The sequence below is a fragment of the Hipposideros armiger genome, unplaced genomic scaffold, assembly GCF_001890085.2.
Source record: "Hipposideros armiger isolate ML-2016 unplaced genomic scaffold, ASM189008v1 scaffold_27, whole genome shotgun sequence".
Classification (NCBI taxonomy): Eukaryota; Metazoa; Chordata; class Mammalia; order Chiroptera; family Hipposideridae; genus Hipposideros; species Hipposideros armiger.
Genome location: NW_017731377.1, coordinates 5930415 through 5951396, shown reverse-complemented (window position 1 = coordinate 5951396; position 20982 = coordinate 5930415). Strand labels below are relative to the sequence as shown.

General features: G+C 38.1%; 1 protein-coding gene across 4 annotated transcripts in view; it reads left to right on the top strand.

The window, feature by feature from the left end:
* The window catches only part of GALNTL6 (polypeptide N-acetylgalactosaminyltransferase like 6), a 1038752-nt gene that overhangs the window by 665949 nt on the left and 351821 nt on the right, over window positions 1-20982 (top strand). The window lies entirely within an intron of this gene.

Here is a 20982-nt window from a genome sequence, read left to right as displayed (position 1 = left end):
TTACTTTGTGAGGGTGAAAAGGATAACTATTGCATTGTTCTGTACACATAAAGCTAACAATAAAACGCAAAAAAATAAAAATAAATAAAAAATAAATTGGTGGGTTTTGAGTAAAGCAGATTGTCCTCCATAATGTGGGTGGGCCTCGTGCAATCATTTGAAGGCATCAGTTGAACAAAGACTGACCCCCTCCCAAGAAGGAATCCTGACAGCAGACAGCCTTTGGATTCCAACTGCAACTCTTTCCTGAATCTCTAGCCTCCCAAATTTTCCCATCAGATTTTGGGTCACCAAGCTTCTACAACTGTATGAACCAATTCCTTAAAATAAATCAGATATAGACAGATATAGATATAGTTATAAATATAGATATATAGATATAGACAGAGAGAGAGAGAGAGAGAGAGAGAGAGAGAGAGAGAGTGAGAGAGATCCATGTGGTTTCATTTCTTGGGAGAACCCTGACTTACATAATAAGTACAGACACTTCTCTGAAAATAACCAGATGAACTTCAGGAATATAAAAGGTGAGAACCCAGCTGCATTCATAAACTAATTCCTTCTTTGACCAAATATTCTTAGCTGACATGGTGAAATGTTAGTGCCCAAGTTCTAAAAGGAAGAATTCATGTAGTATACACTAATATATAGTCATCATAGAGGTAAGAATTAATGGAGTACCCAAAAGCAAATGTGTCCCTTCTTAGTCCATTTGGGCCGCTGTAACAAAATACCACAGACTAAGTGGCTTATCAACAACAGGAATTTATTTCTCACAGTTGTGGAGGCTGGAAGTCCAAGGTCAGCATGAAGTAGCTCTTCCGAGTTGCAGCCTGCCAACTTCTTACTATGTCCTTACATGGTGGAAGCAGCAAGAGAGTTCTGTGGCCTCTTTATAAGGGCGTGAATCTCATTCATGGGGGCTTTGCCCTCCCAATGGCCCCACCTCCTAACACCATTAAATTGAGCATTAGGTTTCAACATATGAATTTGCAGGGGACACAAACCTTCAGACCATAGCACCTTCCAGAGAGTTCATATTGATTTCAGGGCCACTAACTGCCAAGCTCCAGCAAAGGTCCAGGGCTTCTGGGACTTACCTAGAAATATGAACAATCCCTAGAAATTTAGGAATTTAGCAATGTGTTAATCCAGCTAATATTTGTTGAGCACGCTCATCACAGGGAAGCAATAGTAAACCGCAGCAGGCTAGTCCCTGATATCATGGAGCTCATGGGGGAGAAATATATTGCTATTGAAATAATCATGCGAATAAAGGCCTAATCACAAGCTGAGATAAGTGCTGTAAAGAAGGATGCCTGGTTATTTCAGAGTGTAGCAGTAAAATCCAGAGTAGTCTGAATGCTGGCTACTCAGAGCATGGTCTACAAACCAGCAGTCTTAGCACCACCTGGGAGCCAGTTAGAAATGCAGGATCTCAGCCCCACCCAGACCTGCATTTTAATACAACCTCTAGGTGAGTCATATGTGCATTAAGTTTGAGGAGCAACTGGCTTAAGGGATAAAGAAAACTGCTTTACTGTGGATAGACCATTCCAGCTGAGATCTGTAGGAAAGGGGAGAGCCCTCCAAGACAGCAGTAACAGTCTTCATTCCTGTGTGGTGACCATAATGGCTAATGACTGAATATTTCTGAGTCTCTTCTCGGGCACCTTGTAGGACTGTCTTTCCCCGTACACTATAAAGTTGGATCTGGCCACGCAACTTGCTCTGGCTAGTGAAATATGATCAGGATGGACCGGTTTCATGTTGGGGTGGATTTTTTAAGAACTATTGTGTAGTTTGCCATTCTTTTTTTTTTTCTGAGTGTCATGGTTAATGGTCAGTGTGTAGTTGGTGGTTTCTCGACCAGCAGTGAACCTGGAATAGAATCTTTAACTCACCTGCAATGAACATGTAGTTTAAATGAGTGATCCACTTTGCTGTACTAAGCTCCTGTGATACCCTGGTGATTTGTTTCTGCCTAACTGACATAGTGGATCATCAATTGATTCATTCAACTGATCTGATTGAGTTTATACAAGGTGTCTGGCACTGACCCAGGCTCTGGGGATTCAGTGATAGAATTATCCAGACAACGTCCTGCAGGACCTTCTCTTTGTGGGGAGAAAGGAAAATAGTCAATTAAAACATAAGTTCAGATAGGCCTATGTGTTATGAAGAGAATAAAATAGGTGATGAGACTGGAAACGTGCGATCGGGCTATTTCAGATGGAGTGGTCAGGTGAGAGACAGCTTCCCTCTCCAAGGAGGTGATATATGACCTGATACCTGGATGAAGAGAAAGAACCAGGCACTTGAACATCTGGACAAGAGCCTCGAGGCAACAGGAAGCTCAGCGCCCTTCAGGCAGGAATAGGCTTGGCCTGAAAAAGCAACAGAAACAGGCCCCGTGGAGCCCAGCAGTGGACAAGAAGGAGGAGAGGGTGATGAAAGATGAGGCTGGAGAGACAGCCAGATCCCAGATCCCAGAGCTTCAGGCTGTGAAGAGGTTTGTGTTTTATAGGAGTATGTCATCTGAATTACATTTTTTTTAAAGATTTTATTGGGGAATTAGGGGAGGGAACAGCATTGGGGAATCGGGGAAGGGGAACAGACAAGTTGCTGTCCTCTTGCTCCTCAGTCTAGCTGTGGAGGACATTGCCCCACTGGCCCATGTTGGTATTGTGATCATTGCACTCTTCACGGCTGAGGCAGATTAGCCACCGGCCAGTGGACAGTCGCTCATGGCAGCCCACTGCAGCCCCGCTGCAGCCCACGCAGCCACAGGCAACCCATGGCAGCCCAGCTCCAGGTCGAGCCATTGTTCACCATGTTAGCTGCATTGGGCAGTGTCACTGGCCCACGTGGGATCCAAACTGGTGGCCCTGCTGCTCAGAGCTCGCGCTCCCAAGCCAACTCCTAACAAATGAGCCACTCGACCGGCCCCTGAATTACGTCTTAACGTGATCACTCTGGGTAGTGTACTCAGCCTAAGCAGAAGCCTTGCAATGAGGACAGAGCGCACAGTAGGAGAACTAAAAGAAGGCCCGTGTGACAAGTAACTTCAGGGGGCAGAGAAATGCAGCTCCACCACCAGCCTAAAAGGATGGAGAATTGGAACTGTTCAGTGAACAGCATTAATAACTAACACCGTCACCCTTCCATTCACCAAATGTTTGATTCCCCCTCCTTTCCCTGTGTAATATATATACTCACCCTCTCCCTGAGGAAGATAACCCAAAAGTCCCACATGTCAGAGGATCAGCTCTGAGCTCACAATCTCCAGGTGATGCCCTATATCAGAGAAGAATGGTAGTTTCTACATTGGGTTTACATATGGCTTGTTTTCATCCAGAAATCTGTGAACTGCAAAGGTTTCTTTTCTGCCCACCTTCCACCCTAGTACACCCACATTCAAAACGTGATTGTGGAACACGAACAGAGTAATTCAAAAAAGATTCAGGTTCAAAAAGGGGAAGAATAGCAGATACACAGCAGACACTTGGTTATAGCAATCCTGCAATCCCACAAGGCAATTGTTGTGAGCTTCCCTACCTGGGGAGGAGGGAAGATTTCTTTGTTAGGCTGTGATTCTCATAGCCTTGTCTGTTGTTTTCCGGAATCCTTGGCTCTATCCTCAGAGGTTCTTTCACTGGTAATACTCTCCTTGACTTCAATTTGAAGTACACAGAATATGTCTACTGCCTGCCCAGCCATAATTCTTTATTTTGAAGTCTCAGTCACTAATCCTTCCAGTCCCTCTTGGTGATCTGTTTGAGTACTGATCTCCCCAAAACTTAGTTGACTTCTTTCAACATCCACATTTCTTTTCTCAACATATTTCTATTGGCTACTTTTGCTTTCCCACACCCAAGTCTCTTTCTCTCTGGACATCACTGGGATATGTTGGACTATCCAGTTTAGGTGGGAAAAACATTCTGTCCAATTGAAAGGACATGGGTACCACACCTTTAACTGGGTCATTGCTCTGAGTCAAAGATTTTGATGGTGAGTGTGACAGCCATGCCCTTGATTTCATACTTGTTGCAAGAGCATCACCTCAAAGATCTTCACAACTTCGTCTTGTATTGGGTGGGATTCCATCCTGAGAATCCCCAAAATTTAGACTCTCTTGATTCTCTTCCCTTCTACCAACAGACCAATTCTTTTCTGAGCTCATTTTTGTCTTATTAGTACAATGACAAATGCAGTCAAGGCTAACGAAAGTCAACTATTAATTCATGCCTTCACGCATACTAGACAGTAACCACCTTGAGGGCAGGTAACATGCCAGTTTGCTTACCATAAAATATACCACATGCAATGTAGTGCATTCAGTAATTCTTTATTGTATGAATGAATGAATGCATGCATGCATATCACTTTTATGTGATTTGAAAGTTTCTATTTCTATTCTACTAATAGTTTTCCTTATATTTTTCACAGACATTTGAATTTACATTTTATCTATTAGCGTAAAGAATTATATACTACCTACATCCCTTCATTTCCCAGGCTATGATAAGAATTTGAGTACATATTTTTAACCATTGCCCCCTTCCCACTTACTCAGGTTTTGTTGATTTTTATTTTAGTAACTAGAAATTTGTACCCAAATTTTATTAATTTTATTTTACATTATGACCTTTAATTTTAGAAGTCATTATTTACATATTAAATTGTGCATGTACAAAATTGGACTTGACTATAAATTATATGTGTTTATTGCTCACCTCTGTTTCCTCATCTTGAGCTCTTTTTACCATGCATTTGTTGTGTGACTGAAATACCTCAGGAATTTTGTTATAGAAAAAAGTTCATGGTGAGTGAATGATGTGTTTCTGAAACCTTGCTTCTCCAAATTTAAATTTCTTAAAGGTTTTTTTAAATTTTTCAATTACAGTTAACATTCAGTATTATATTAGATTCAGGTGTACAGCATAGTGGTTAGACATTTATGTAACTTACAAAGTGATGCTCCCAATTAGTCTAGTACTCACCTGGCGTTATACATACATAGTTATCAAAATATTATTGACTGTATGCTGCACTTTACATCCCCATGACTATTTTTTAACGACCAATTTCTACTTCTTAATCCCTTCACCTTTTTCACCCAGCCCCTTAAACCCCCTTCTATCTGGCAACCATGAGTTTGTTTTCTGTATCTATGAGTTTGTTTCTGTTTTATTTGTTCGTTCGTTTGTTTGTTTATTTATTTATTTATTTATTTATTTATTTATTTTAGATTCCCCATATAAATGAAGTCATATGGTATTTGCCTCTCTCTGACTTATTTCACGTAGCATAATATCCTCTAGGTCCATCCATGTGGTTGCAAATGGTAAGATTTCATTCTTTTTTTATTTCAGTAATATTCTATTTTATTGGGTTGTTGGAATAGTCGTGACTCATTTTTGCAACGAAAAACATAGAAAAAATACGTCATGACTTTTCCGACAACCCAATATATATGTACCACCACTTCTTTATCCAATCGTCTATCGATGGACACTTAGTTTGCTTCCATATCTTGACTATTGAAAATAATGCCACAATAAACATAGGGATGCATATATCTTTTCAAATTAGTGTTTTGTATTTCTTCAGATAAATACCCAGAAATGGGATTGCTGGGTCATATGGTAGTTCTATTTTTAATCTTTTGAGGAACCTTCATACTGTTTTCCATAGTGTCTACATCAATTTGCAATCCCACCAGCAGTGCACAAGAGTTCCTTTTTCCTGCATATCCTTACCAACATTTGTTTGTTGGTTTATTGATGATAACCATTCTGACAGGTATGAGGTGATATCTCATTGTGGTTTTAATTTGCATTTCTCTGATTGTTAGTGACATTGAGCTTTTTTACATATGTCTATTAGCCATCTGTATGTCCTCTATGGAGAAATGTCTATTTAGGGCCTCTGCTCATTTTTTAATCAGGTTATTTCTTTTTTTTTGGGGGGGGGGAGTAGGGTTGTTAAGTTGTGTGAGTTCTGTATATATTTGGATATCAACCCTGTATTGGATATATCATTGGTGACTATCTGCTCCCATTCAGTAGGTTGTGTTTTCAATTTGTGAATTGTTTCCTTTACTGTGCAAATTATTTTTAGTTTCATATGGTCTCATTTGTTTAATTTGTTTGTTTGTTTGTTTCCCTTGCCCAAGGAGAGATACCCAAAAAATATTACTAAGAGCAATGTCAGAGAGTTTACAGCTTATGTTTTCTTCTAGGAGTTTTATGGTTTCAGGTCTTACATTTAAGTCTTTAATTCATTTTAAGTTTATTCTTGAATATGGTATAAAAAAGTGGTCTAGTTTTATTTATTTTTTGCATGTATCTGTCCAGTTTTCCCAACACCATTTATTGAAGAGACTGTCTTTACCCCATTGTATATTCATGCCTCCTTTCTCAGAGATTAATTGATCATATAGGTGTGAGTTTATTTCTGGGTTCTCTATTCTGTTCCATTGATCTATGTCTTTAGTTTTATGCCAGTACCATGCTATTTTGATTACCATAGTATAATTTGATACCAGGTAGCATGATACCTTCAGCTTTGTTCTTCTTCCTTGAGATTGCTTTGGTTATTTGGGTCTTTTGTGTTTCCATGTAAATTTTAGAATTATTTGTTCTAGTTCTTTAAAAAGTGCCATTGGCATTTTGATAAAGATTGCATTGAATGTATAGATTGCTTTGAGTAGTGTGGACATTTTAACAATGTTAATTCTTCCTATCCATGAGCACTGACTCTCTGCTTTTAAGAAACTCACATGATTTTATTGGGCCCAACCTCGTCTTCTAGTATGACCTCCCCTATTTCTAGGTCACCTGATTTTGTAACACTAATTCCATCTGCAAAGTCCCTTCGCAACAGGACCTTGACTAACATTTGATTGAATAACCATGGGGTGTGAATCTTGGGGTGGGGGGGAGCGGGGGAGGTGAGGAGGGTGGGCAGAAGCTCTACATAAGACATAAGCAAGAATATGCAAATTCTGGGCCGGCCTAGTGGTGCGTTGGTTAAGAGCTGGCTTGGAACCCCAGAGGGCCCCAGTTCGGATCCCACATATGAGGGCCAGTGACACTGCCCTCTACAGCTAAGATGCTGAACAACAGCTCAACCTGGAGCTGGGCTGCCATGAATCGCCAGCGAAGGCAGGTGGGTTGCCATGGGCTACCGTGTGTAGCCAGCAGCCAGCGTGAGCGGCCAGCAGCTGCTGTGGGTGGCCGTCCAGAAGCTGGCGACTGATCTGCCTCACCCGGGAAGAGCACAATGATGGTGCCAACTTGGGCCAGTGAAGCAACGTCCTCCACAACTAGACTGAAGAACAAAAGGACAGCAACTTGTCTGTTCCCCTTCCCCCAATTCCCCAATAAAAAATCTTAAAAAAAAAACACAATATGCAAATTCTCATTTTGACCTAATCTGCCAGGTACCCACTATAGACCCTTAGTCTCAATCCTCCTGTTTATCACCAGGAGGATTTCAGACTCCCTCAGGAAGCACTTTCTTTTATTTCTTAGGAAACCCTCTTTTATGCCAGTGCTAAATTATGGGGTGAGAACCTCCCACCAGAATTTTTCCCTATGAAATTACAATTGCTTCATTTGAAACAGAAATACCTCAAAGATTGGGATTTGTTAATGAGATCCTTCCTTCTTGCCCAAGACTTAACTATAGATTGTTTTGCCCTAATGTGTCTTTCTGTGTTCAGTAAAATGGAATTTAGAGAGTTAGGATGAGTTTGTGAGTTCAATTCACTATCTATTGTAGAAACGGGGGTGCAGGGTTGGGGGAATATGAGAAAAAGAGTATTTGCTCTTGAGTAGTATTGCCATTGATATGTTTCACAGTACAAGCATACCTGGTTTTCTGTGCTTCTCTTTATTATGCATCATAGATGTGCTTTTTACAAATTGAAGGCAAGACTGTTCACCAACAAAAAAGTTACTATTAGATTCACTTTATGGCAATACTTTCTTGATTTCAGTAGTCAAAACTGAACCCGCAATATCTCCGCAGTATTCCTGTACTAATATCCTCTACTAGGAATTTGAAAGAAATGCAACTGAATGAATTCTATGTAAAATAATGAATTGAAAATGACAGCTCAGAAGAACCCAAGAGCTAAATTTAAAATGGTAAAGGTTATATAAATCTTACATGTTTCACTAACCCACTAATGAGAAAGACTCATAACACTGAAGTCTCAAAGAGTTTCGAGAACACTAAAGAGAGAAGCCACATAATCTGTGAGTGTCATAACTGAGAGTCCTGGAAAGAGAAAGATCAAGCAGCCAAGATAGATGTAGGCCATGAAGAGGTTTAATTTAAAAGCTAAGAGCAAAGTCACAGTCCTTTCATAATTATTATAAGGAGACTCTGGGTATACGCACTCTTTGGCAGAGCCCTGGTCCATAATGAAAAGAGCATTTCTCTCCTGCTTGACGTATTTTATTCCTAATCAGCAGCAGTACTTCAAATTAGCTTCACAATCTATTGGCCTCTCTCAGCCATAAAAGCCTCTTTACTCTCTTTCAGTATTAACATAACTCCCCATCTAAAGTAACAGATAAAAGCTCCCACTCAAAGGCTATATCCTTTCTTGCATATGGCCCCACTTCAAGAGGTTCATCACATGATTCAAAGGGAAGTAGAAGTAAGATGTGGGAAGCGGAGCCGCAGTGTTTCCAACGAAAGGTTCTGAAGAGCAGAACACCACACTGATTAAGTTCAGAGCAGCTGAAAAGGTTGACGCTCCACCAACACGGGACTGAAGTACTGAATTTGAGAACTCTTGAACCCAGAAAGTGGTGACATTTAACACTAAAATATTTGGGGGGGAGGAAACCAGTTTTATCGTATATCTTTAGTTCTATAATGTAGATGGTGAAAGTTAAGACGTTTTGACATATTAACTTCAAAGTCTGTCATTTGGGGTCCTGGATTACCTGGTATTATGAACTCAACACCATTAGCACCCAGCTATGTGTCAATTGTGTGTGACAGTTAGGTTTCATGAGGTCATACCTAAAAATTGTGGTCACTGGTTTCTTTCCTCTATTTAACCTCCATTGTTTCAGCCATGTGGCTCAAGGCAGTGAGCTTAGCTTTCTTTTTACTGTAGTGAATAAATTAAGAAGGATAGAAATTTCAAACAAAATTTATAACTTAGGCTGCTTGCTTTAGCCTCTGAGAAGAATGTCAACAAATTCCGACCCTTCAGTTATCTGACCTACACAGGATTATATTCTAGTTGTCCAAGGGGTTGTCTGAAGCAAGCCAAGTTTCTGTCAACCATCTCTGAAATACTCCAGTTCCTGAAAGTAATTAGAACACAAATATATTTTCATTTTAACAAAGCTGTAATGTGTATGGAGCTTGGAGCCCTATAGACAGAACTGGTTCAAATCATGACTCTAGATTAGAACATACAGTTTGTATGATGATGAATGGACAATGCTCTTGAAAACTCCAAGTTTTATAATAAATGAAGAGAAAAATTATGCTGTCACTCAGGGTAGTCATAAGAATTACAAGTAATATCTCTACCATGTCTAGCATGGCAGAGAGTAAGAACTAAAAATGAATAGTAGTTTTATTTTTATTCTTATTATGTTTCACTTATTTTAATTAATCTCAAAATATCCATGTGAAGGTATACTGTGCTAAGATTTATTTTAGGCCTTTAGCTGATGACAAGGAAGGCAAAAACAATCATTAAATGTGTTAGTATTATTGACTGGGGGTAATTTTAAGCATCTGAAGCATGCGACCTGATTTTATGTTAAATTTAGCTCAGGGTAATTTAGCAACCATAAACATTTATGTTGGAAAGGTCCACTCATTTCTTGCCTGTTATTTAAGGCTAACCCACACAAAAATAGTCTTATCTACCAAGATAGTACTTTTCCTCTTTAACCAAACTATTCATCTCAAAAATTACCAAAGATAATCTACCTCGAGATATATCAATAGGTGAATTTCCTCTAAGTAAATGAACAAAGGGCTTAATAGAGTGGTGGCTTGCTGAGGCCCAGGAGGATATATACCAGGGGTGCCAAAAAAATATATACAAAGGACACTTTGGTCAACGTTGCTCATGCAGCAGTTTGCCATAACCAGAAGTGTCTGGACGCTGATAGTAACCACTTTGGGCACCTCTTGTAATTGCAGAAGTCAAACGTGACTTGTAGTCATCTCTTGCTATTGGTATATATTGAGTATTACAATTTTAATACAGCTTTCCTTTCTTACAATGTGTATACATTTTTTTGGCACCTTCTGTATTGATGCTTGGAGGGACTAGATATAATAGTTAAAGAAGAAACTTTCTAGTTGAGGTGTTTGTTTGCTTTTGCCACTTCAGCAGCCATTTATTTTTGTTATGGCCCAGAAAAGTTATTACGAATTACAGAATGTTGGAACTTAGAGGAATTTAATAGACCATGTAATTCAAACGTCATCATTTTACAGATTAAAAATACAAATCAAAACTGAAGTCCAAAGAGGTTAAGTGTGTTGCCTAAGGCCACACAGCTAATAAAAGGCATATGTTTCAAATACTATATATTTTTTATTCAACAAATATTTACTCAGCTTTCATTATGTACAAGGCACTGTGCTCAGTATTGGGCAGAGACAAATATGAATAAAGACTCACGGTGCCCTGAAGGAACCCTTAGAGAAGGATTCCTAGTTTCTCAATATTAAGTGCTTCATATCATCTCTGAACCCTTGAGGCACGTACATCTAGAAAGTAGAAAGAGCATCCTCAAATTGGATTTCTTAAGAGCAGTTAAAGTTTAAAATCTAAAGTTGGATGCTTAGCTATGAGAGAGAGAGAGAAATGAGATAATTTTAGATGTTGCCTGGAGTAATGTTTTTAAATATGAAAGTATGTGATAGTTTGTGACCTAGAAAAAAAGTATAATTTGCTTAGCCCAGGAGGTTTATTTTAAGTTAAAATTATGACATGGTCATGGTCTGATGCTTTTAAATTAAACTTTGACTACTTAGCCATGTAAAGTATTTGATTTTTAAAAGACTTTATAATCAAGTAATTAACAAAAGAAAGAAGGACATTTTATAAAAATGTGGAGAGAGGCTAAAAAGGACATAGACAACTTTAATTCCTTTCCAATTGGAAAGACTGTTGGAAGAATTTTTTCCAGTCTTATTTGAAATTATATACTTCTTTTAAGAAAGGAAAAAATGACTTCTCACTCCTGTACCTCTAGAAAAAATATTTATGAAGTAACACAGACTGGTCAAAGTAATAAATATTTGTTGCTCTAAAGATATTAACATACAAGTGTCTTTGCACTTTTTCACACAGCCAAATGGGTACCACTCTGGTGGTTACATTGCCATCTCCCAGGTAACAGAATCCTACTGTATTTTGGTCTCAGGCAAAATGAGCAAGTAATTTCCTTGTTGGCCTTGCTTTATTATATAAAACGCAAAGCTTGCCTTTAAAAATATCGGTCATTCATACATTATCCTAACAGGTACTGTTCTCCACATGACTCATAAAATTGATGGGCTCCCCTCGGACTGAAACAGACAGGATGAGGTGGCTTCCTCCTTCATTTCACACATCCACACACATTTCTTTTTGATAACTTTGGTTGCTTTCTGATGTCTCCTGAGTGATTTCTACCTGAGCAACTGCTTAAAATGTAGTCATCAAGATCTGCTTGCCTCCAAATTAGGCTCTCAAATGTGACCCTTCATTCAAAGTTAAAAGATATAAGGCAGTTTGGCGGCCCTTGAAGGTTTCTGAGTTTAAAGAGATGAGATTTAAAAGGCACTATTCACGATGCCAGATGCGATGTTTTTGCTTTTAAAGACAGTCCTGTCCTTGTTCTACTTCAGAGTAGATGAAAGACCGGAAATAATCTGTGCAAGCTTTGGTGAGGCTCACAGGATCAACTTGTTATTTTCTTGGGGCTAACCACCTGCTCTTGCTAATTAAGTCTTCTATCCCTGAAAAACCTGATTTTTCTAACAAATAACTGACACACACAAAAAAAGCTTTACTGCTCTAAGATACTGATCAGCTATTCAGAAGAGGAACATTTTCTGTATTCATGTTTAATCACTAGTTCAGTGTGTGCTAATTACTCTCTATATATTAAGAATTGTTTGGGGTTAATTGTATAGTATTTTAATATGAGGAGACTAGTGATTATTGTTGACCTCTGACCCAGTTCAACACGACTTGAGTTTTAATAGCACTCATTACCTTTCCCTGACACTTTTTTAAAAAAGATATCTCCACCTTGGAGAAAGGTAAAAGGGGAAAGAGGGGGAAGCGCCCTTAGCAACATCTAATAGTGAACAAACCATTCACGGTGCCTCCAGCATGTTGAAAACCGAGGAATGAATGATGTGGGGCAGCAGGCAGGAGTGCATGGTCCTTTCCTTGAGGAGTTTATGGTCCAGGAACGGTTACAGTCATGCACATAAGCAAAAGGAACAGGAAAAATAGAATAAAGAGCGAAACAGAATTATATCTAAGAATTGTGAAAAGATGGAAAAGGGAGGGAATGATTCTAACTAGCAGTACAGGGAGAATGTTCTTGAAAAGGAGGAAATTGATAGATTTTTGAAGGCTGGAAAATATTTCTATAGCCAATGACAAAAAATATGATTGAGGGAGCAGCAGGAATAAATGCAATGGGAAGGAAAACAATAAGTAGAATTTGGGGAACTGTTATAGAAAGGATATATGGAAAACAGAGTGATGTGTGTCCCATGGTATGTTTTGTCCCTAATTCACATGCATTTTTTAAATTTAGGGCAGCCGAGCTCTCACATAGACATTTTTAATCATAATCCTAGACCCTCAGGCAGAGTTTCCAAAGATGGCCTGTTTCATCTGGGGCCCACAGTTACAGGGCCATTTGGCACTGGCTGTGAGCTGATTGTTTTCCAGGGTGGTCCAACCTCTAGGTAGACGATCTAGAATAGCCTAAACTATAGGATATAGTGAACACAGAAAGACATCTCCTTTCTGAGGAAAAATAAAAAATGCCCTCTTCTGTCCATTCGTTAGCCTTTAAAAAAAAAAAGAGCCTCCATTCTTTCATAATGACTGCTTTTATTCCACTGTCCTCTTTTTCATATAGTGGGAATAGCCATCGGCATAAACAGCTGTCCTCAACTTTTTCTTGATCCACTTCAGTTTATTTGTGGATGTTGGAAAGGCTTTCCTCTCTTCTTATGTGTTCATCTGTGATATCTTCTACTTGCAAGTCAAATGAGTTCATTTCTGAGAGGAGTCTCTGGTTCTGAGTCTGATGGGAATACAATCTCTCAGAATAATTTAATCATCTAACACAAGGGTCAGCAAATGTTCTCAGGAAAAGGCCACATAATAATAATGTAGGTTTTGTGGACCAAATACGCTCCACTGCACCTACACAACTCTGCCATTGTAATATGAATGCAGCCATGAATAATGTGTAATTAATGAGCATGCTGCAGTCCAATTAAACTTTAGTTATGGACACTAAAATTGAAATTTTATACAGTTTTTACAGATCACAAAATATTATTTACCTTTTCATTTTTTTTAATCACTTAAAAATATAAAAACCATTCTAAATGTGTGGGTCCTAGGGACAGGATTTGGCCCCCATGCTAGAGTTTGCCAATCCCTGGTCTAAAATGTTGGCAGGGCAGACCTATTGCGCATAGTGCTTCTAAAGGATTATGGGTTTTTCCAGATACTATCTCTGCGAGTATGTCATTTTTTCTCTTCCATGAGATGCTGACCTGGTTACTATTAATTATTCCACCTCTATTACTCGACCTCTTATTGTCATCATCTTTATTATCTATTCTGCATTGTTTATATATGTTGTCTTATTTAACTTTGACGCTACCTTATGTGGCATAGATAGGACAATCAACACAGAATAGTCAATAATCTGATATTGTAGGAGGTCATGAACTCATCCTAGAAAAAGTGTTACATACCTCACTGCTGAATATCACTCCAGTCACCTTCAAAGTACTCCCCTTGGGATGCTATACACCGATGCCAGTGCCTAGTCCACTTTCAAAGCAATTTTGGAACTCTTCTTCTGAAATGGCTATCAGAGCTGTCATCATATTACTCTTCATATCCTGGATGTCATTAAAATGTCTTCCTTTCAATATTTCCTTTATCTTTGAATAAAGGAAGAAGTTATTGGGGGCCAGATCGGTTAAGTAGGGAGGGTGTTCCAATACAGTTATTTGTTTACTGGCTAAAAAGTCCCTCACAGACAGTGCCATGTGAGCTGGTGCATTGTCATGATGCAAGAGCCATAAATTGTTGGTGAAATGTTCAGGTCGTCTAACTTTTCCACACTACCTTTTCAGCACTTCCAAGTAGTAAACTTGGTTAGGTGTTTGTCTAGTTGGAACAAATCATAATGAATAATCCCTCTGATATCAAAAAAGGTTTGCAACATTGTTTTGACTCTTGATTTGGACTGACAGAACTTTTTTGGTTGTGGAGAATTGGCTGACTTCCATCGTGCACTTTGACACTTTGTTTCAGGGTCATATTGGTACAATCCATGTTTCATCACCAATGATAACATGGCCCAAACATCATCTTTCCCCTCAAAAAGGTCTTGGCAAAATTTGACTCTCCTTTGTTTTTGTTCATCGGTGAGCTCCTTAGCATTTTTGTACACACCTTTCTCATGCCAAGATTTTCAGTGAAGATTTTCCTAACTGATTCTCTATCGATGTTTACTTGGTCTGCTATGCTTCTCACAGTCAATTTTGACTCACAGTTCGATGAATTTTTGCAATGTTTTCATCAACTTTGCTCATTACTGGCCTCCCTGACCTCTCTTCATCAGTGATGCATTCTCTCCCCTCAGAAAAACGTTTAATCCACTTATACACTGCCATTGTCTTCAAGGCATTATCCCCATAAACTTAGACTAACATTTCCCTGATTTGACTTCCACTCTTGCCAAGTTTAACAAGAAATTTAATGTTTGTTGCTCTAATTCAAGCTCAGACATTCTCGCAATGGCACACAAAACCTCACAACAATAATGAACGCACTCAGCAAGACACTTACACATGTCCACACAAACACAGCTGTGAGACGCTGATATACCACAGTTATGAAACCTTACCGAGCTGTTTGTACAATGCTGCCAGTGTAAACACACCGTGGCAAGTTTGCGAACTTAATTGTCAGAACTTGTATATTTATAATTTACTAAGAGAATAGATCTTAAGTGTTCTCACCACCAAAAACAAAATACAGTAACTACAAGAGGTGATGGATGTGTTCATTAGATTGATTATAGTAATTATTTTTCAATGTATACATATATCAAATTATGCTTTTCACCTTAAATATATACAATTTTTATTTTCAACTATACCTCAATAAAGCTGGGGGGACAAAGAACACCAACACAGAGGGTTAAGGAATTTATCCAAGATTACAAAATTTTTCAGTGTCAGATGCAGGATTCAAATCTATTTGAGTATTACATACCAGATGGCTTTGTATTTTCTCCCAATGATTTTATTCTTTCCCAAGGTTTTCCCTCAAACATAGGTATTTATGATTACTTTCTTTTCTCATTTTCACTGCTACAAGAATCTTTAGAGCTGAATTCTGGTAATTTTTATCTAATTTCGTTTTCCCATTATAACCATGTACAGTAAGTCCCCGACTTATGAACAAGCTCTTTTCCTGGAGAGCTTTACATTATAGCAACTGGCATATAGGGGATTGCATGGAGCGAACTGACAAAAAGAGAGTTACTAACTGGAGGAGGGAGGGTAGGTGGGAGATGGTGGAGCTGAAGGATCATCAGTGATAGGAGATTGAGAGCGAGATGGAATTTGGCCCACACCTGAGCTCACACACGTGAGCTACTTTCGCGATTTGTTCATATCTACGAATGTTGGTAATGCGAGGTCCGTTCGTATCTGTGAAAGTTCACAACTTGAATGTTCGTAAGTCGGGGACTTACTGTATTGACTTTTAAGTCTTTATAATATGTGGGATTAAAGAATCAAGTAGTACATTTAATTGCATTAGTTCAATTCTTAAAATCTACACTAATTAAATTGGATTAATAACAATCATGACAGTTTTGAGCCATATTCGGGAAAGAATCTTTACATATGTTTTAATCTTCAATCATCCTATGAAATGAACAGTATTATTATCGATATTTTATAGATGAAAAAATTGAATCATAGAACAGCTACACGGCTTACTTAAGATTCAATGGGTAATAAGTGACAGAGCCCAAATTCGAACACAGGTAATCTGACCCCAAATCTATACTTTATTAAGCTAATAAGATAAAATAATAAGACTATATAATAATAGTAATAAGGAAAGAAGGAAGGACGGAAGGAAATTAAAAGGTTTAAAAGATGTAATGAACAGAAAATTTGTTGGGTTTTTAAACAACTGTGTAAATTTAGGAAAGTCATTTTAGCCTCTTTTCTCTTCTCTGTGTTTCCCTTTTGCCATCTGTAAACTGAGTCCTTGAGTCTACATGATCTTCATAAGATCTTGTTCTATAACTCCATGATCCTGTTTTTAAAAAACCTCCCCCTTTTCTTCTCATCCTTACTGACAGAAAAGCACTTCTGAGACCTCAAACTTTATTATATAAGCTCACTTTGATTATTTAAAATCTGTACTATTTAAGTACAATCAAAGGCTGTCAAAACAGATATTTTATGTCTAGCATGGGTTGAAATGCATGATTCCCTGTAGAATGCAAAGGTTACAAAACAGTAATCAGTTGAGACAGGGGTTTAAGATGAGTAAATGCATTTCACTGCAGAATTATAATCAGCCATGGCTAGGCTCCTTCATGACAGAGTCACAAATAGAATGAAAGAGGCCCAGGCATGTAGAAACAGAAAAAGTTTCCATCTTATTGACAGGAACTTTTGCCTCACTCCCATCTCAGCAGCCTCTTTCTTCTGACTAAAAAGCCCCATGGGTGCCCTTTCTTTAGGCTCTGTATGGAGTCCTTCTGCCAATGCAGCTATATAAGGGGAAGGAGTGAGGTTAATGGCCAGTAATCAAGCAGAATTGTTAATCAATTGTTAATTCCTGGTAAATAACAAAACCTTGGTTTGTTCTCTTTTCTGCTAAAAGAATAAACAGTGCTCTTGAAGTCTCTGGGATTCTTGATGATATTTTTGCCCTTATTTCACTTTCTTCTGAAAATCAAATTTTACTTATTTAATAGATGGAAAAAAGAACTCTATTGGCATATGTTTTAGATTACTTTATTCAAGATGAATTAAAAACAAAATAGTGAAGAACATACAAAACCAATATCTTAAGGCAAAAGACATTTAATGCATCTATGTGAAAGTATAGGTATCTAGATAACTTCTGAACAATGTCCTATAAATTACAAGTTATATATTTGTAATTACTTTCCCTGCTTGACTTTTAATTTTAGAAACTGAAGCTAATTTGTATCAGTGTTATGCTTTTCATTTTTTTTCTTAAGATTTTATGGGGGAATTGGGGAAGGGGAACAGCCAAGTTGTTGTCCTTCAATCTTAGTTGTGGAGGGTGCAATTAGCTCAGCTTCAAGTCCAGTCATCATCTGGCCACCCATCGGCAGCTCGTGGCCACTCAGCTCAAGATGCTGTGAGATGCAATCTTAGTTGCAGGTGGGCATAGCCCACCATCCCATGCAGGAGTCGAACCAGCAACCTTGTTGTTAGGTGCATGTGCTCTCACCAGCTGAGCCATCCTGCCACCTGTTGGCAGCTCAGCAGCAGCTCAGTTCAGGCACAGCTCACTGGCCCATGTAGGAATTAATCTGGCAACCCTGTTGCTCAGAGCTCACGCTCTTAACCAACTGAACCACTAGGCCGGCCAACAAGTTATAATTTAATATAGTAAAATTAATATCATATTGGTAAGATAGTTTATAGTTTATAAATCACTTTCATGAATATTATTGTATTCCTTAGAGCAATTTTTATGCATATGTTATTATTACTATATCATAGCTGAGAAGAGTGAAATTCAGGGTGCCAAGTCATTATTGCAAGAACATATAACTATTAGGTTTCAGACAAGAACCTGAATGTAAAGATGTTGGTGACAAGTCCAGAGTTCTTTACATTAGGCCACAGCTGCCCCAGGGGGAGAATAACTCTGGGACACCCAGACCTACTGAGTCTCCCTGTGTCTTTCCAATTCACTGTCCCCAATTTACTTCAGAGTAACTCTGACCCAGGCAACTCTGAAGCATACTATATTTCCTAAGTAGAACTTTCTCCTCTGTTTATGTCCCGGAAGGCAAAGATGGAACAAGTTATTCAATTTTACAAAAGTAAAACTCTCAGAACAAACAAACTAAAGTTTGTGTGAGAGAGAGCATATAAAGGGCAAAGGGAAGAGACACAATCATGTGACAACCAACTTTTGGTGGACAAAAGTATAGAATCCATAACCAGATAGATAACAGCCTAGCTCGATAGATAAAGCATGAACAAACAGTATGGAGAATACTGACAATTTTTTTTCTGTTTTATTATTTAAGATAATAAAAAAAAACAAATTGAGGTCTTATTTTAATCACTTAAGTGCAGTTTTACAAGAATAGTAACATTCACATTTCTTAAGAAGATGGAGTTTATTTCATTAAATTATTTTATGGGACAAATCCTTAGTAGAAGGTGATATCATGTACAATAAACCACTGAAATGTAATATACGTAAAATCGAGGTGGCACTATATAGAATAGTGAAATCAAGGATAGGCTCAGGAATAATAATGTGTCAAGTAGAAATTTGGTAAAGGAATTTGAGCTAGGCTTTTCAGATAAAATACAGGATACCCAGTTAAATTTGAATTTTTAGCTAAATAAACAATTCTTTAGTATCAGATGTTCCAAATATTGTGCCTTGTTTTTTATTTAGTCAATATAGCTATCTTATTTTAGAGCAATTTACCTAGAAAGAGCCAGTAGAAGCCAGCTGTGCCAACCTGTACAGTGAGTGAGCCGGGGCAGCACTTTCTCCCCCCTCGAAAAAGCCTTTCTTGATGGTTTTGTGATTGTGACAATTAAAATAATTTTAACCTGGTCAATGCCATGAAGTTCTGCAAATAGATATTTTAGTTGGGTATCCTGCTTGAAGAGAAGGAAATTAGAAAAAAAAAATCTGAATCCCTTCTATACAATGAGGTTTAGATTCATTATATCGCTTTTAATTCTTATAGCATACCTACCTATATATTAGGCATTTCTAACCCATTACACAGATGAGAAAAATGAGGTTCAAAGAGAAAAATTGATTTTCCAGAGTGTGAAACAGGAGTATGAACCTATTTCCTATGCTTATTCCTCTGCTTTGCTCAGCTTCATTAGAAATTTGGGAGTGTGTTAGACATTCTGGCCAAAGACAGGGACATAATCCAGCCACACATGCTCAGAGCCTAAGAAACACAACTCCAAGTAAGAGCCTGAGGCCTTCTTCTCCTCAAAGGGACACTTTTATTTCTTGAATCATAATATCCTGTGGTCATATACACAGTGCCAGGCAGAGAGATCTATCCACTTTTATATGCATGCATTTTACTTGATAATAAAAAATTGTTCATCATGTCATTGTAAGGCGATATTATCGGATTGTCCGTAATATCATGACATATTTTTTCTATGTTTTTCGTTGCGAAAATGCGTCATGACTTTTCCAACAACCAAATAAAACGCTTTGGCTCTTGGAAACATTTATATCCAATATGACTTCCTTGTCTAAATCAAACTGCCAAAGTGAGTACAGTCATTCTTTTTAAGTCTTTTAACTAAAAACACTTGAAAAAAGGATTTGTATTTATTTTTGTTGGAAATCCATAAAAAAGTAATCTCACAGCCTTACTGTACAAGAACACAGACCTCTCTCTCTCTTTTTTTTTCTTTTTGGTCAATTGGGCGTAAATACACAGTACATACATAACAACTTTCAACCGAAGACGTTACAGTCAGAAATAAAAAGGGAAAATGTCACACTTTAATTGTGTTTGTTAAGAATCTAGTTAGCTGCTGAGCCACTGGCACATAAATTGAACAGAATGAAGCAGTTAGCGAAACACCGACCACAACCAGATTGGATGATTGTTCACACAAAAAAATTACCAGTTGACAGAGAGCATTATTCTTTATTTTTAAAACAAATAGGTGGGAGCAGGTGTTGGTTTCATTGGTGTTAACAGCTTAAACTGTAGGTATTAACACCGAGGCCATTCTTGTGACCTTTAAAGGATGGCTTGTTCTCCAGTCATGGCTTCACTCATCTCCCAGAAATAGAAACCATGCAGCCCAGCCCCCAACTTTGCAAATGCAGCTCATGTAACATGAGAGGAGTCTACCAAATACTGTCTGAGTTTCTTTAACTGACATTCAGGCTTTCCAGAAACAGCCTCTAGCCTGCTTTGTCAGCCTCTTAGGAGTGTTCTCAGCTTCAGTCACACTGAACGACTTTTTACCACCCACACACATTTCATTTTCCACTTTCCATGCCTTCGCTCATGCTGCTGTCTCCACCTGAAATGATCTTACGCCTTAAGCTCCATATTTCCTACCCCTGCCCGTTTTCTGCATTTACCATGAATATACCAGTGATTCAATGAGACGTCTTGCTCATTCTAGGTTGACGTTAATTCATCTTTGTTCAAAGAGCAGATTATTAAACTCCTGATACGTAGCCATCAATATCGTAGTTACCTGTGTTAAATCGCTCTGATTAAATTTTTAGCTCCTATAGCACTTAAGATATTTTCTTGAGCATACTAAGCAATCTAATAATTGAGTTCTCAAAAGTTTCAGATATGTAAGTGAAAATGTGGAAAATTACCATAAGTAGGCAGGAAAGGGGAGACACGTGGAAGGGCAGAATGGAAACAAAATATTAAGCAAGATTAATGTAGGTGTATTTTTTTT